This window comes from Ciconia boyciana, chromosome 1, assembly GCF_034638445.1.
Source record: "Ciconia boyciana chromosome 1, ASM3463844v1, whole genome shotgun sequence".
Classification (NCBI taxonomy): Eukaryota; Metazoa; Chordata; class Aves; order Ciconiiformes; family Ciconiidae; genus Ciconia; species Ciconia boyciana.
This window is the reverse complement of record NC_132934.1, coordinates 74,165,202-74,180,770: the sequence shown is the minus strand read 5'-3', so window position 1 is coordinate 74,180,770 and position 15,569 is coordinate 74,165,202. Positions and strand designations below refer to the sequence as shown.

At 42.0% G+C, this 15,569-nt stretch overlaps 2 protein-coding genes across 12 annotated transcripts in view; one reads left to right on the top strand and one right to left on the bottom strand.

Moving 5' to 3' along the window:
- LOC140660442 (uncharacterized) overlaps positions 1–2,542 on the top strand; it is a 29,944-nt gene extending 27,402 nt beyond the window's left edge. Inside the window, exon 5 of the mRNA XM_072881743.1 lies at positions 2,414–2,542. The gene's annotated coding sequence lies outside the window, so the exon portion shown is untranslated. The remainder of the gene's footprint in view (positions 1–2,413) is intronic.
- The window catches only part of SOX5 (SRY-box transcription factor 5), a 721,637-nt gene that overhangs the window by 662,463 nt on the left and 43,605 nt on the right, over positions 1–15,569 (bottom strand). The gene's annotated exons all lie outside the window — the stretch shown is intronic.

Here is a 15,569-nt window from a genome sequence, read left to right as displayed (position 1 = left end):
CTCATCAGAGAAGAATGCACATAGATGAACGTTATTTTTGTAGCAAAAGGAAGGACTTTTTTTGGACAGATTTATTCCACAGAGGTGGTAAGCGCGATCCTGCTTGTTACTGTAACTCACAAGCTCACGTCTTCACCCCTCTTGGGGTAACCAATTCCCTGATGATCAATGCCCAGCCAGTGCTTGCGTATGCATGCGTGCGTGTGTGTGTATCAGGCAACAAGTGTGCAACAGAGAGCTCAAGTTCACCCTGGTCTGTGAAGCATGTGAGCATCCTATGACTGAAAATATGCTCCCTTGCATAATCCTGAGATTAGCAAATTTCTAGTAAAGGATGTCAGACAGAAATGGGAGGAGAAAAAATGCTTAAGGTAAGCACAGAGGAAAACCCAGCGTAGGAACGTAACCAACAGGATTCGTGCCCAGTTCCAGCTGTACCTCTGTCACTGATTCCTGTGTGACCTGGAGTGAGGCATGTCAGCTCCTCTGGTTTCAAAACCCCATCTCTGAAAAATGAGAACAGAAGTAGGTGAAGCTATTTTAAAGATCCTTGGCTGGTTAGAAGACGTGTTGCACAAGTGCCAATTGATTATAACCAACTTCTGACAGATAGGGGAGGGAAGGATAGCAGATCAAAAAATATGCTCCTCTCAAACTGTAGCATTCATGAAAAATGTCACTGGCTGAAAGTGATTATCATCTTGGCAGCTGTGTTCAATGGGATCTGTGATCTCACGGGCAAAACAGCTAAAAGACGCTAACTGGGCCTTCCTTAGATATACTGCTAGCCACCGGTATTTTTAATCCTAAAAGGGGGGGAGCTCTCCAGAGATACCCCTGTCGGAAGGTGCTGTGGGCATTTTTAAGAGCTGCATTTCCACAGCTAGTGTTGGGGCTACCTTGCAGGGTGATAGCTGGAGTTTCCATGCGCTTCTGAATCTAATAACTCGTCCCATATGCTTTGTGCAACTGGGAGGCTTCTCGACAGGATGGATGGTATCTTCCTCTGACACAGTACATAGATAAATTGTACCCACTACCAACTGAATCCATAGGCCAAATCCTTGTACTACAGACTGAGGGCCAAAGTTAAGCTATTTGTTTTGGGATTTCTTTTTTAATGAAAGATTCATAAGTTTCAGGGTTACAAAGTAAGTATACACATAGTCATGTGACATTTTGCTTTACCATTAGCATACTCTTTTTGACAAAACCAACTGAAATGTCTATATACGAATGAAGCTATGGGGCTTTTAAGTTCAGGTACTGGTAAAATAATTTTCCATGAAACTATATGTTTCCATGTGTGAGCAGACACTGGATATTTCAATTCATACAATGAAACCTATCAGAACTGCCCATTGCCACCTCCATTAAGTCCGAAAGAGAAAGCGAGGTCTTACAGAATTTGAGCTGAATATTTGAATTGAATAGAAATTGAATTGAATTGAACGCGGCTACGGCTCTATGGCTTACAGGGTTCTTCCGTTGGTTTGATTTCTGCAGGCAAGCTGGTTCACTACTAGAGGTTCTTCTGCTTGTATAAAGAGAGAAAATAATTTCTACTCAGTAAATCTATCTGCCTGTCTATAGATAATGTCTAACTGGACTAATGGTTCTTTCCTTTGTGATGAACCATATTTTTGGTTGGGAGCAGAGGGGAGGGAGGCAAGCAGGCAATCATGAAAAAGCCTAAGAGGAAGTCTGGGCTGACGCACACAGGAGCATTTCCCAAAAGGGATGCCCCCTTCCTCCTCCCCAAACCTGCTCCCCTGCCGCACCCTGCTCGGCCACCCCGGGAGCTTGAGAAGTGGCAGCTGCCTGGCATCTGTGCGGTGCCTGGGACTCGCTGCTGCCGCACGAGCTTGGTGCACCCTCTTCTGCGTACCTGGCACCAGACCAAAACCCCATTCTAGTCTTTAGCAAAGATATTTATTTTTTCCCCCATGATGTGTTGAATCCTTTCTTCAAGCCTTTGTTAGTTGCGCTTGGAAGAACTCCAGGCAGCCCAGAAGACAAAACAATGCAATACCTCAAAAAACACAGTTCATTTGTGTGTCAGTAAGGGTTCACAGACATACTCACTCCGTGAAGGTCCGAGGCCGTTTCTTTCAAAGCAGTATCGCTTCCCTCCCGTCTCTGCCTTGCTGCTTTGCAACAAGGTGTAACTGAGAAGACCATCCGCTGAAGTTATGTAAAATCCAGTGTCCCTGAATTCATTATTAGTATTAGTTAAGCAAGGAAACAGAGTCAAAAAGTCAAGAAAGGACTTTGTATGTTTACATACTGGAGGCTCCAGTCCACCTTTTGTATGGGGATAAAGAACGCTATATATTTACAGACAAAAGTAATGAAACCTACAAGATTGTTTAAACCTTGGTTCTTAATAGGTGTAATGGTGGTTTCTTTTCAGGCTGAAGTGTTTATGACTTGAAATCCACATTATCACAACTGTCTGGATCCCAGTGATCCCCCTCCTGAAGCAAGTTACTTGTTGCAGAAGTAAATTACTCCATATAATTTTCTTAAAAGATTATTAAAAGACTTTCTCGTACATTTGGGTTGCCAGTTTGAACTGGGTGGCAAATAAGAGGTGGCAAAGTAATTAGCACCTCAGAAATACAACAGATTAAGAGTGAATATTTCTGTCGCGTTTTGAACCCACTCAAACACAATGGATCTGTAAATCCAGCTCAGACTTGGAAGTTGTTGGGGGTGAATTCTGCTGAGAAGAAATTATGTTCAGAGAAGACAGAGAAAGCATTGCAATGAAGAATAAAACACAGTACAGAACAGAAATCTTTGAGAATGAAAAATCTAAAAGATTAGATGGAAACTAAACAGAGATAGAAAGCTTTTTATTAAAAGAACTCCCAAACATTACAGGAGCCCAAATTGTTGGAAGTCCTGTTTCTATGCATAGTATAAGCTTTAGTTTCCCTAGAAAATGAGCTACTACCAATTAATTATCATTGTATAAAGGAGAGGCTTTGCGTTACTCAGGAAAAAGTCACAAGCCATGTGAATTATTTTCACCCAGTAAGTAATTCACAAAGGATCTGATTCTGCAAAGTAGTTATCTGGGTAGTATTACTGCTACACAACGTGCCAAAGATATGGTGAGAGTCCATATGTATGCAGATCACCCCACCCAGGCGCAACCGCAAGATGTGGGAGGTGGAAAAAGCGAGGCTGAGAGCAGTCCACACCAGCAGCCTTAAAACTTAGAGCCGCAAGTGTTCACATATCTGCTAATGGAGATTAGACTGTCTATATCCTTAGAATTCAGTAAATAAGTAGAAATACTTAAAATGTGAAAGAAAGATAAGTTTGTGTAGCGATTTTCCCCCTCTCTCTGTGCTAGTTTCCCCATCAGCGTGACTGCGCTGGCTTGAATGCCGTTATTTCTAATTTGCCATACAAGAGGAAAGGCAATCAGGAAAGTTCATGTGCTCACATACACTTATACACATGCGTGCATCGATATATCATACATAATTTCTCAAAGTAAATACGTAGTGATTAATTTAATATAAGAAATAATTGCAAACAGCATACTGGGTCATGGGTGACAAATCTAATCATTTACTGAGAGTAATATATGCAGAAATAAACAAGATATAGCTTATAACCAATGTGTGGGAAGATAGCTATGATTCAGGCAAGCGTTTGGATTTCTTGTTTGTGGACAGAAGGTTGCAAATTTAAGCACTTAACAGACACCTCTCTAATTTCCTGGTAATTAATGATTTTTGTAATGGTTATTAAGGCCTCAAGGCCTAGTACTGTCAGCTCATTATTGTATTTATGAGTTAACTGTATCGGTTAAAGATATAGGTGGACAAGAGGCAGCTCCATCTTATCTTGGGCGGTCGCAGCGCTCTGAACTAGAACGTGTAACCCCCTCTAGTGGAAAAAGTGAAAAGTGGAAAAGTGGCTCGAAAGAATTGCCCGCCGTCAGACACGGGCGTCCTCATTGCCCCTGCGACTGATAAATGAAACTTTCCGTCATCAGGCATCCCTTCAAACGCCCCGGGCTCCAAGAGATGCAGCGTCACTGGTATTTTACTGCAGGAGGCAGGGAAGTGCTTGTAACAGAACAGAGTGAAATGAAGGAAATAGGGTTTGGGCCAAGCATCCTGTTTCACTCCAACGAGAACACAATTAAGCTGAGCCGCCCTAAGAGGTTTCCTTTTAATAAACAGCCACTTCAGCTACGGAGTCCCTTAGAAAGTGGATGCTGAAACAATGCGACTAACAGAGAAAAAGAAAAGAAAGATCACAAGTACGAACTTAGCCTACCTTTATTTCTCAGGACACACGTTTTATGCATTCCCATTCCAGGGAAGGGGCCTATTTAGTTGTTTGAATGGTCTCATATTCCTCCATAAATGGGAATGAACTGAAACATGTTCTTGTTGCACAGTGCTGTGGTTGCACGGTGTGGACACAGAACTATAAGCCTCACAGTCCTGAGCTAGCCAGGCCTTCCATCCTCGTACAAGCCATTGGCTTTCTCCCATCTCAAACTAGTTTCCCCATCTGCAAACTAGTGAAAATATTTACCCTCGGAGTTCCTCGATGGTGAAGTGTATACTTATCAGCAAAGGAAAGTTATTAAGTATATATACACAGCACGAGTGTGTAAGCACGCAGCACTGGCCACCTGGGTTCCCAGAGTCCCCGCCTTTGCATGCAGATGACAACTGGCCTGGGTACGCTAAGCAATGGCATCTTAGTTGTGTGCTCCTTGTCCTGGTCAGGAACGCTTGTATTGCAAAGACAGCCACTCTTTCAACGCTGTCACCTCCATATCCAAATAAAAACAGGCAATAACTTTTTAGACACACTACAAAAGGGTCTCTGAACCTCCAAAAGAGATCATTTGTATTTGGGCGAGAGCACAAAAATATATATTTTTCTTCATTGGGCAAAATGATAATTGTGAAAGAAAAGCTTTAATAAAAAATTCTCTGCAAAGTTAGGTTAATCGTGTTGTGCCTATGCACAACTCTAATGAAGTTAGATTAGTAGATGTAGATTTCCTGGTAGACAGGGAATGCCGCAAACTTGTCACAGCAGGTTTCTTTCAGAAGGAGAAAAGTGAAGCCCCCTCACAGCCAAGCTCGAGTCTCCAGAAAGTTCCTGAACCTCCTCCTATTCCCTCTGCACAGCAGTATGGATTTACTGAGTTTTAGGGTGGGGTGAGGGATCCATATTGCAAATGCAAATGGCAATATGCCACTGTGGCCTGGAGCTGGACAACTGGTTAGATGGGAGGAGCAGAAAGTGCTGTCCTTGTCCATTTCTGGAAAGCTGAGGAGAAGCAAAAAACAATTCTCCTTTCTGTGAATCTCTCTTGCACTTTTGTTTTTTTCTTCTCATGGAAACTGAGGGTAGCATTTTCCTTTACATTTTTTTAAACCGTTTTCTCATCTTAGAAGATTTGTATCAGCCATCAAGATGGTAGTTGTGTGTATATAATTCTATATTCTTCACTCAGTGTATAACCTCAAAACTCTCTGTTGATTTACAGACTTTTCAAGTGCTGTTTGCACCATCCTGTGATACATGAGTATGTACTACACACTTTTTTCATTTAAACGTTCATGTTTACAGGTAATTTTCCATTATTCAGAAAACATGGTAAAAGTAGAAGTGTGAAACAGTCGTAAGATGCTAGAAAGTGTCGTGCCAGATTCTAGAAAAGCTTCTCGGAATCAACACAGCTGGCCAGGAAATACCCCTGCCTGCAACCCACGTTTGGTTAGCTTTTCAAAAAGGGGGTTTTAAGAGGTTTTGTTTTAATGTTTTAATGTCACAGCAGATTGCGGTGCCTTACAGTAATCAATCCTGAAAACTGATTAATTCTGAGGATGCGCTAAAGGGTGTGCTGTTATATAAAAAGAAGAGAAAAGGGGATTTTACCTGTTTATTATTTGCATAATGATTGAGGAGTCCCCTCAGTTGAGTGCTTGCTAATTTGCAAGACAAAAAATGAATGGTCACTTTCAACATCCACCTAGTTAAGTTCTAGTGGAAACCCATGGCTGAGACTTCTCTTTGCATGTTTGCATACAGCTGAATCTGTACCTTCAGAGCATTAAAGTGCTACTACTGAGATTTTCAAAGCAGCCTGTGAAATTCAGTGGGATTTTCACATGCAAGTCTCTACTCTATTTTGAGAAATTGAGAGTAAGTGCAGGTGCAAAGAAAGATACTAATATTAATTCTAACTCGAGGTTAAAAACCAATATAAAATAATTAATTAGAAGTCATAAATCAAATGCTTGTTATCTAGTGTTTACGTGTCAGCAAAAAGGAGAACTGTAGAACTTCCTAAATAACTTAAACAGCACACACGAGAACTCATACTATGCTAGTGTCATTCATTGCCAGCATTAAAAGAAAACTAATCATGTAGGAAATGACCACTTGATCCTAATAGCAGATCCTTGCTCAGTACTCTGTGAAAGATCAAAACAGCAAGGCAGTGCTTACTCCCCTCTCAAGGAATTCCTTCTGGGACTCAAAACTGGCACCTGACTGCAGAAAATCACCGAGGTTAAATACCCAGCCCCACTTACACATCAGGCACTACCCTGCTTATTCACAGGACAAGCCGGTTTTGTATCCAGATGCATTTTTAGCACGATCAGACTTCCTATGTTTCCCACCACTGTTACTTTAACTAGATTTTCCTGTGCTTGGAAGCTTGAATGTTTTGGCAGGCTTTACAAATAGAAGTGTAGCTTTTGACCTCCGGGCATTATCCAAGTCCGCACCACACATTTATCAGCCTGAATGTAGTGTTAGTTTTATGGACATTTCCGCTATCAATTCATGAAAGTTTCTAGTCTGCCCGGTTCTCCTTTCTGATCAGATAAGCACCTGTTAGTCTCAGGACTGGGCAGCCCACGTTAACCGTTCACACACCAGTGCAGCCTCCGAGATCGCCGTGGACAGCACAGCACACCTTAGCACTCTCATGCTCCTGTTACAAATCCGGTGGTCACACAAGGCTTGCGCCAGCACTGAAAAGCTGAAAAAGCAGGTCTGCGGATGCAAAAGGCCCTGTGCTCAGCCAGCCACCAACCACCCTGCTTACATCTGAAAGGGGACAGGTAACATCTGTAAAGGAGCGCTTCAGAGCAAACAGGGATTATAACACACCTGGTCAAAACAAGGTCGGCATTACTTATTTTCAGCAAACACCACAGAGGAGCTCTGGCGCTGAAGGTTCTGCAACAACATGTACAGAAATACATAGGTTTGTGCAGCTCAGCACACTTTTTATAAGATCTGGCTCTCGGTCTGTCTATAAAACCTGAGAAGTCTGTGCATGCCCGAGTGTCACGCTGCAAGAAGCTAGCTGCACAGGCTTGATTAGCATCTGCCCTGCTCCATCAAAGAACAACAGGTAACTTTCTTCCTCCCTTGTCTAACTGCAGATACACTGATATGATGGAAAACATATAAATGTAAATGTAACACCTTCCCCATGTCATTGTTACAGCGTTTTGGCACGGCCTCCTTGTACATGCAGCGCGTGACGTGAGCATGGCCACAGCTCTCCAAGGTTTAGTCAGTGAGTCGATTCTATCATCCGCTCCAGATGAACAGGATACTTTGCTGTGAGGAGAGGTCCCTGGACATTCGCGAGTGAAACATTTCAGTTTACTACATGGGATAATGTCTCTCTCTAGTGGCTAGGTACAGTCAGTATAGCAGCCTACTTTACTTGCAGTTTTGATGGCATTTTCTAGTTAAACAATCACTGCCGTAGTCAAATTCTGTGCTAAAAGTCCCAGGTTAAAGCACTTTATTGAGCACATCTTTGACATGCAGTCCTGACTTCACTAAAGCCAATTAGCAAATGTTCATTTTGCAGGGATTGTTGGCTGTTTAATTTTACAGAAAGAATATTGCTTAGAAAGAGGTGAAAGTTGGTGAAAATACCCAAGGTTTGGGAATTTGTTTCTGGCTGACTATATCTCAACCAAACTCAAGCTTTTGGCACTGGGAGTCCCAGGACACTTCTGAAATCCCAAGGATATATAATGTTTAGACAGAGGGTGAGAATAAGCTTTTCTCTCAGCTCCTGACATATTTCAAATTCTCATTCTCCTAAAAGCCAACAGAACGTTCAAGTGGGGAAAATTCTAATAAAAAAGGGTGATATTCGAGTTTTAAGAGGCTGCTAACTTGATATAGGTTCTCTCTTCCTCTCCACTTGCTCACAACAACAGTTCAGTTCAAGTGATAGGTGACCAAAGGCCAGATTTTTTAGAGGTAACTGGATGCAAAAAAGGTAACAGTTACACACCTAGAAGGGACTGCTGAAATCCTCCGTTGCACATATGGAGAACATCTCATTGAATGCCTGCCCTTTTGAAAACCCTGTTATACATCCAGTTTTCTCACAATAGCTGACCTGCACCATTACTGATATGCAACGGTTGTTTGGTAAAAATAAAGTAGGGATTTCAACCCAGCCTTTAGTGTCCAACCACCACCAGGGTCATTGATGTTGACTGGGGTGGGAACTTGTTACAGTAAAACACTAAGGGGAGGTCCGTACTGCCACTTTCAAGGTTAAGTGCATAATTAGGAGATTTCCACCTCTAAGCTGCCCATCTTGCAATAAGAGTCAGTAAAGCCTCAAGACTGAAAATCTCATGATGGTGTTTTTAAGCATGCCTGTCCATTTATACCAGCACAGAGTGTAAGTGAAACGTAATCCCTTTGCAGATGTCTTGCCAGAGCATCATTCCCTAAACCAGCAGGGCAGCCATGTTGCGGGGGGAGCACCCAGACATTTGGGCACTTTGAGGTCTCTCTGTCAGGGCAATTGCCCCCCACAGCACTCAGGTGGGGAGGGCAGCGAGGTGGCAGCTGGGAACAAGCCCATATTCTACCCCTGCTCTTCCCAATGCAGTGCAACTTTGCTGCAGTGAATGGGAGAGACAGGAACTTCAGGAGAGAAAGAAATGCTGGCGAAGAGGGGGGAAATGTTCTAGCGCTAGCACAAAAACACTGCTCTTGCATATGGCTAAGGCAAGAGGAAGGGAAACTTGGGGATGGGAAACAGCAGGGAAAGCTCTTCCACCAAATTATAAACAAGACAGTAATTGGGGCTGGAGAAATAATATCCTCATGTTCTCCCAAGGCTGCAAACAAATCAGTGGCAGAAAAACAAGATCTAAGATCTCTTTCCAGTTTTCCAGTCCCATTCTGCATTTCCTAGATTGTGCTATTTTTTATTTAAGGGAAAACAAACAAACAAAGAAAAAAAAAGAAAAAAAGGATATCCTAATCTGAGATTAACTTCGGGCTTGATATTTGAAAATTAACACATAGCTTGCTGTATCTTGTAGGCTCTGGCACTGCATTTATCCGGGGCAAACAAATATTTTGCCTACTTGTAAGCCCAGTGAAACGGCAGAATTTGAACTTCTGCAACTGTCTGAAGCCTCCAGCCTGTGCTGACGCATTATCACACGTAGGGCAGTTTGGTGCCCCATCTCACAAGCCCCAGGACCAGGGGACAAAGGCAGCCCCAACACTGGAGAAGAATCAGGCTGTCCTCTCCTGCAGCAGATAGATGCACCTGGAGCAGGGCCAGGCATGCCTGACTGCTGCTAACCGGGGTCCGTCCCACTCTCTGCGGGTCGAGCCCTGCTGAAGCTAATGGCACATTTCAGCAGGGAATAAGGCCTGTGAATTGCAGCTCTACATGAATATTGATAATAGCCGCCAAACGCTCTTCTTTCTATCTCCCCTCCCAGGAGGGGTGAAGTGCTTTCTCAGCAAGGGTGGGACAGTGCTTCCAGTGAGGCAGGAAGGGGAAAATTGTCTCCTGTTTCTGCTGCCTTAGGGATCACTATTGCTCATACGGAAATTAGTGGTGAAGCTGCCATTTACTTTGGAGTAGGCAGGATCAGACCCTCATTTTCCTGCCAGACAACACACCCTCATAATTATGGATTCACACCATATTTTGATAATGGTTCCTTACAGACTAATTAATATGAATGTTTAAGAAGCCTAGTTTTAATATGTTAGTACTGAAGAAGAGACTGCAGTCCTGTGGGAGATTATACATATTTCCCACTGATGAGTACCTTAAATCTTAATGCGTATGGAGAGAGGGGAGCATATGAATCTACAGAGCAAGATACAGACACTTCTTTTACAGGATGGATTTTATACAATTAAAAATCAGTTTTCCTGGGAGCAGCGACAAAGCTTATTTTTAGTTTCTAATAGAAGTGTCTCTGTTTGAGGTCTAATAACATGCAAACTCTGAAGCTTTTCCTGCCATCTAGAGGTGTGGATTCTCTGGTGACTAACAGAGTGAGTTGCCTTTGTGGCATCTCTCTCACCACAGCGCTAACAGGGTCTTTTTCTTCTATCCAGCCAGCTATTTTCATGAAGATTGCAGGGACTTTGCAACTTTGAAATTGCTATATTTCTACCAGTTCTTGTTGATGGGCACAAAAGTTCCTGAGCAAGGAAAGAAGGATGGGCAAACAGAGATCATCACTGCATAAGACCTATTTCCTTAGGAAAGCAGCTTAAAAAACAGTTGTAAAATGGAAATATCCTCTTTCTTAAAAAAACAAACAAACAAAAGAAACAACAGCGAGAGCAATGGAAATGGAAATCAGTGATAATGATCTGACTTACAGGGGTCTCATCATTAACAGGAACTGACTCACTGCATTTGTTGGAAATCGGCATGATATTATTTTATCTGCCCTTTGTGTTTTGGGAGCAGAGCTGAGAAGGCCAGAAGAGGCTTACCCCAAGCATCGACCATGGTGGTAGGCCTGGCTGGTCCCTTATAACACAACGTGGTTCCAGTGAAGAAGCAGTATTTGTTTTTTTGCATATCTAATTTAAAATCGTCCCTGATCTGAACACATATTACCATGAGAACTAAGGCATATTGAAAGTCCCGGAGGTTACCACTAATACCTACATCAGTTCAAGGATAGTTGTGACCATCCAAGCGGCTTGGCTCAGAGTGTTTACATGACAGAGGTCTCCTCTGCTTCCTACCACAGAGGAAACAAAAAATATATCTCAGGTTTTATTGGTTTTGCTGTGTGGGGCAGAGTCTGCATCTGAGCTATATGACGGGCTATAGATACATGGTACATGACACTAGCACATGGTACCTGAAAGGCTGTCAGAGTACACTGCAGTTAAGGAGCATACCTTAGAGCAAGGCACCTCTGAGAGTGAGGTGCCACCAGGTGACATGCACCCTGGCCATCACGCTCCACCACCACCACCTCTCTCCTTCCAGGACAGCCTCTGCCCGGCAGGGTGGTTAGCCAGCCCCAGCACAAGGACCAGCCTCATTCCGTGCTGAGCATGCACACAACCAGGATATCAGTGCAAAAAGTTTGCAAAAAGATGGAGCCTGGAGGCGAGGACAGCATTATTTCTGATCCCACTTACTCCTAGTGCAGAAGTAGAGCTCAAGTCATGGTTAGTCATTTTTTCTAGTCCATCTGCTGTTCTGTCCTTTTCAACAGCTGACAACAGTGCAAGGACATGAGAGCTTCCATGTGACAGTTGTTTAAAAACAAACACACGCTGTACTCTGTTGCCAAATATTTGTATTGCTGAAGAAGTCAGGAGCCTTGGCCATGGCTGAGAATCCACTGTTTGAGGTGCTACAAGAGTGGAACAAAAGGGTGATGTCTAATTAATAATAAAACAAAAAGCCTAAATATAACTCCAGAGACAAAAGGTGAGGGAGTAAAGAACACAATAAGACATCATATTTAACTTTAAAAGCATAGCAGGAGTCACCTAAGCACAGTCAAGTCTTTTTGTAGGCATCACCACAAAGAATGGTTTTAATCTGGAGCTGGAGAAAGATAAAGAAATAATTATAAGGATATTTAAAGGGTGTTCCATGGGGACTAAGGCTCTGTGGGAACATGGGAAACATGGGAAAAGACAAGGTAAAGACGATGGCATGCATCATGGGCTGACCAGAGTAGAAAGTCCACTGCGCTGGTTGTAGTTGGCTGGCAGCTACGCTGAAACCAATGAAAATCTTTGAATGCCTTCCTTATCTGACAGCCTGTGAAGTCAGTCAATGCCAAGAAAGTACAAGTTCTGGTATTGCATTCAGCTCACCTAGTAGGTAGTGGGCACTAACTCAGCAGCCCCTAGAGAAAGGGGAAGTGTCAAGTAAAAGTGGAAAATTAACTACTTTTCCCACCTCTCGAGGTAATCCTGGCAGATCAAAGCTGAAGCACAACAGAAGGCAGCTTGGGGAAATTTAAACTCCTTTACTACTTATCCTTTACTTCTGTGGCTGAGATCTGGGCAGCTGGCAGAGAATTCCACATGAACACCACTTCCCTTTGAAATATGTGCCCCCAGTTAATCTGAGGGAGTCCAGACCTGCAGACATTCTTAAAAGGTCCATCTTTTGAAGGGATATCTTTAGAAGGGCAATGCTGCCTGAAAAATGAAAGCTAATATGGGAATAAACCTTCCTTCAGCTTTTTGCTGCAGTTATAGAAGAATGATCTTGCACCTAACACAAGGTGTTGTACAATTCCTAGCTCTACCACCAATTTCCCACATGCTTTAGGCAAAGCACAATTTTTGTTCATAGGTTCCATTATATATAATTATATAATCTATATTATATTATTTATATATATTAAATTTATGAGATGTGTTTTATTCAGTTCATGCATTTCATATATATGTTCATATATATTCCTCTCACCCATTATCTTATCTATGTAGCCCATGATTTCATAAGGATGAAATTCATAAACACACTCTTACCATAAGGGTTTTCGAATTTAGTTTGCTCTGGAATTGCCACTAAAACTGACAGCAGCTGCTCCTGGCTCTATGCTGTGACATGCCTCAAATCCCACCCTATCTATAGCTATAACATAGAGCATTTAATCTCTATGAACTGTATGCTGAAGAAGATGTATCCATGACTAATTCTACTTCTCCTTTTCCCCAAAACAGAGTCCACCTCCACAGAACTGACCTACTTACCCCTTAACCCGTAGCTCTGCAGTCAGGACTGATTAGCTTATCTAGAAGGAGGTTCTAGCCAGCAAACAGCAGAATTTGGAGCTGTTGCGCCTGTGACACAGTAGAACAAGTGCCAGGTTATTCATTTTATCCCATCCAAAAACCTGCCTGCCTTCAGACAGGTAACTGTGCAAAAGAGCAAGTGCCAGACTCCCGGTCTGTGTACAGAAAGATGGCAGGGATTCTGCCTTTTCCGATTTATTTTTGTAGATTTTATGCATGGCCAGGAGCAATAAACATATATGAGGTAGCCATTTGGGGCTGATGAGTTAAAGAAAATCAATCCTATAAATACAGCAAATTTTTTTCAAAAGGCCTCTGATTTTCGGGTGCATTTTAACAGTATAGCTACAGGTTACACAAACAAGATTATTTTGAAAACTGTCATGGGGGACCGAGAAGGAAGAAACTTCCCAAAGCCCTCAAGTAGAGGATGGAGTTCACCCTAATGCAGCACTCATTTCAGAGACCTTCAAAGGGTCCATTCATAGGGAATAATTTTGCCACAATATAGTAAGTAGTATGTAAATTGAAGTTTTTTTACTGTTCTCATTCTACTTCATTATGAAATAAAAGGGACCAAGTGAAAGAAAATTACACCTTCAGGGAGAAGTTTTAGTGCCTCAGGAAAGACAGAAAGGAGGTTGCTCAAGCCTTTGTTTTCCTTCCATGGGCTGGCACCAGAGACTGGGCTCTTCTTTATGAAGAGGCTGGGGTGCTCATGCAACAGGGCTCTGACCTGTTAACCAGAGCTGGTACACCTCTCGCCTCATGCCTGCTTCTGTTTGGTGAGATCTGATCTAAAATGAATACACCCTGACGGCCAGAAAAGGAGATGCTTCTAGTAGAGGACGCCTAGTGATGAATAAAATAACCTTCAGCAGGTATCTACTAGTATCTTCTTCATGTTTTCTTGGAATTAAGGCCCAGATGGATAAGAATATCCTAATATTTCAGAGGCAAAATGATTCTGAAGTTTTTTGGAATCCCAAAATACTGATGGCACTGCATATTTCAGCAGTTTAATAACTGAGAGGGACATCAGGAAGTTCCTGCTGTGTGCCAGTATGTGTCTGACTGCAAGGTGATTGGTGGACATTGCTTTTCACAGCAAAATAGGTCTAAACAGAACATTTTCTGAGAGCAGCACAGAAAAAGTTAAAGCAGTAGCAAGATACAGAGTTTCTTGCATTTGTGTTAGTCATCTAGACCAGATAATATGGCCCACATCCTTAAAAGCATTTAGGCATTAACTTACACCAATTTCATTGAAAAGTTAGCGGTGGGCCCAAGTGACCGAATTGTACCAGTCCAACAGTTCTCTTCTGGGCAACATGAAGTAAATTTAAGGATTTCATTCTGGGTCTCAAGACATATCACAAATGCTGCTACAAAGAAAAGAAATCCTATAGATAGAAGGAAAATTCTTTTTCACATTTAGGGACAGACAGATATTTTACCTTTTGGTATATGTGTAAACTTTATCTCCATTGCTTGAAAATTTTGTTTTCCTTTTTGCAGTAAAACAACAAATGTACTGTCATAGGTTATTGCATCTAAAAATGTCTTGAGGGAGTTTTGGGGTTTTTTTGTTGTGGAATCTCTAATGTACAGAACTACAAGGTAAGGTAAGCAAAGTAACAAGCAAAATCCCAGTCCTTTAAACCAACAAAATACATTTTTCCGTAGTGTCCATCTCCAAGTAAAACTTCTACTCTCTTTGCTCCCACCATACTGTACTGTTACCCATACCATGATCACTGTCTAGAGGATTGTTAGGCTGACACCTCAAAGAAACAATAAACCACTAAGAAAGAAAAAAACCCCAGACACCATAACATTCAGAAGACTAAATTTCCTTTTAAGGAACAAGGTGGAGTGAACCTGCTATTTGCTTTACATTCAGCTTGTACCTGTTTTATGTGACAAAGGATGTTTCTGTAAGAGTCAGCTATAACCATCATAGTTGTGTATCCACCTAACAAACATTGAGAATCAAATCAAATAAGAATTCTGAATGATACCAAGGTGTCACAGTAAATAATTCATTTTTATCTACAGATATGCTTAAGGATGGGCTACCTTTCAGGTAAATGCTGAACTAAATACCTTAAAAGTCTGTAAACCCAAGTTGTATAACTATTTTTCTTCTGATGTCCTTTTCCTTCCAGCAGGCAGTCTTATTTAAAGCACTCTTTCGTTTCAGAGCTTAAAATCATTTGATGGTGAAACATTTAGATAAAATTCTAGGATGGTGGATATATAACCTTCCTGAAAAGGGTAGATTTTCATTTCGGCTGCACTTGTACCATGTGTACTGGCATTTTTTGCTATCTCTATCTTCATCTTACTTGGTAAAACCTTCCCTTTGACATCTCAAACAATAATATGTCCTCACAGTCCCACAAAATTAATAAATATATCCTCCTGATGTTAAGGATATGGAAAATGAGGCATGCAAAATTGAAGGCCTTCTTTCT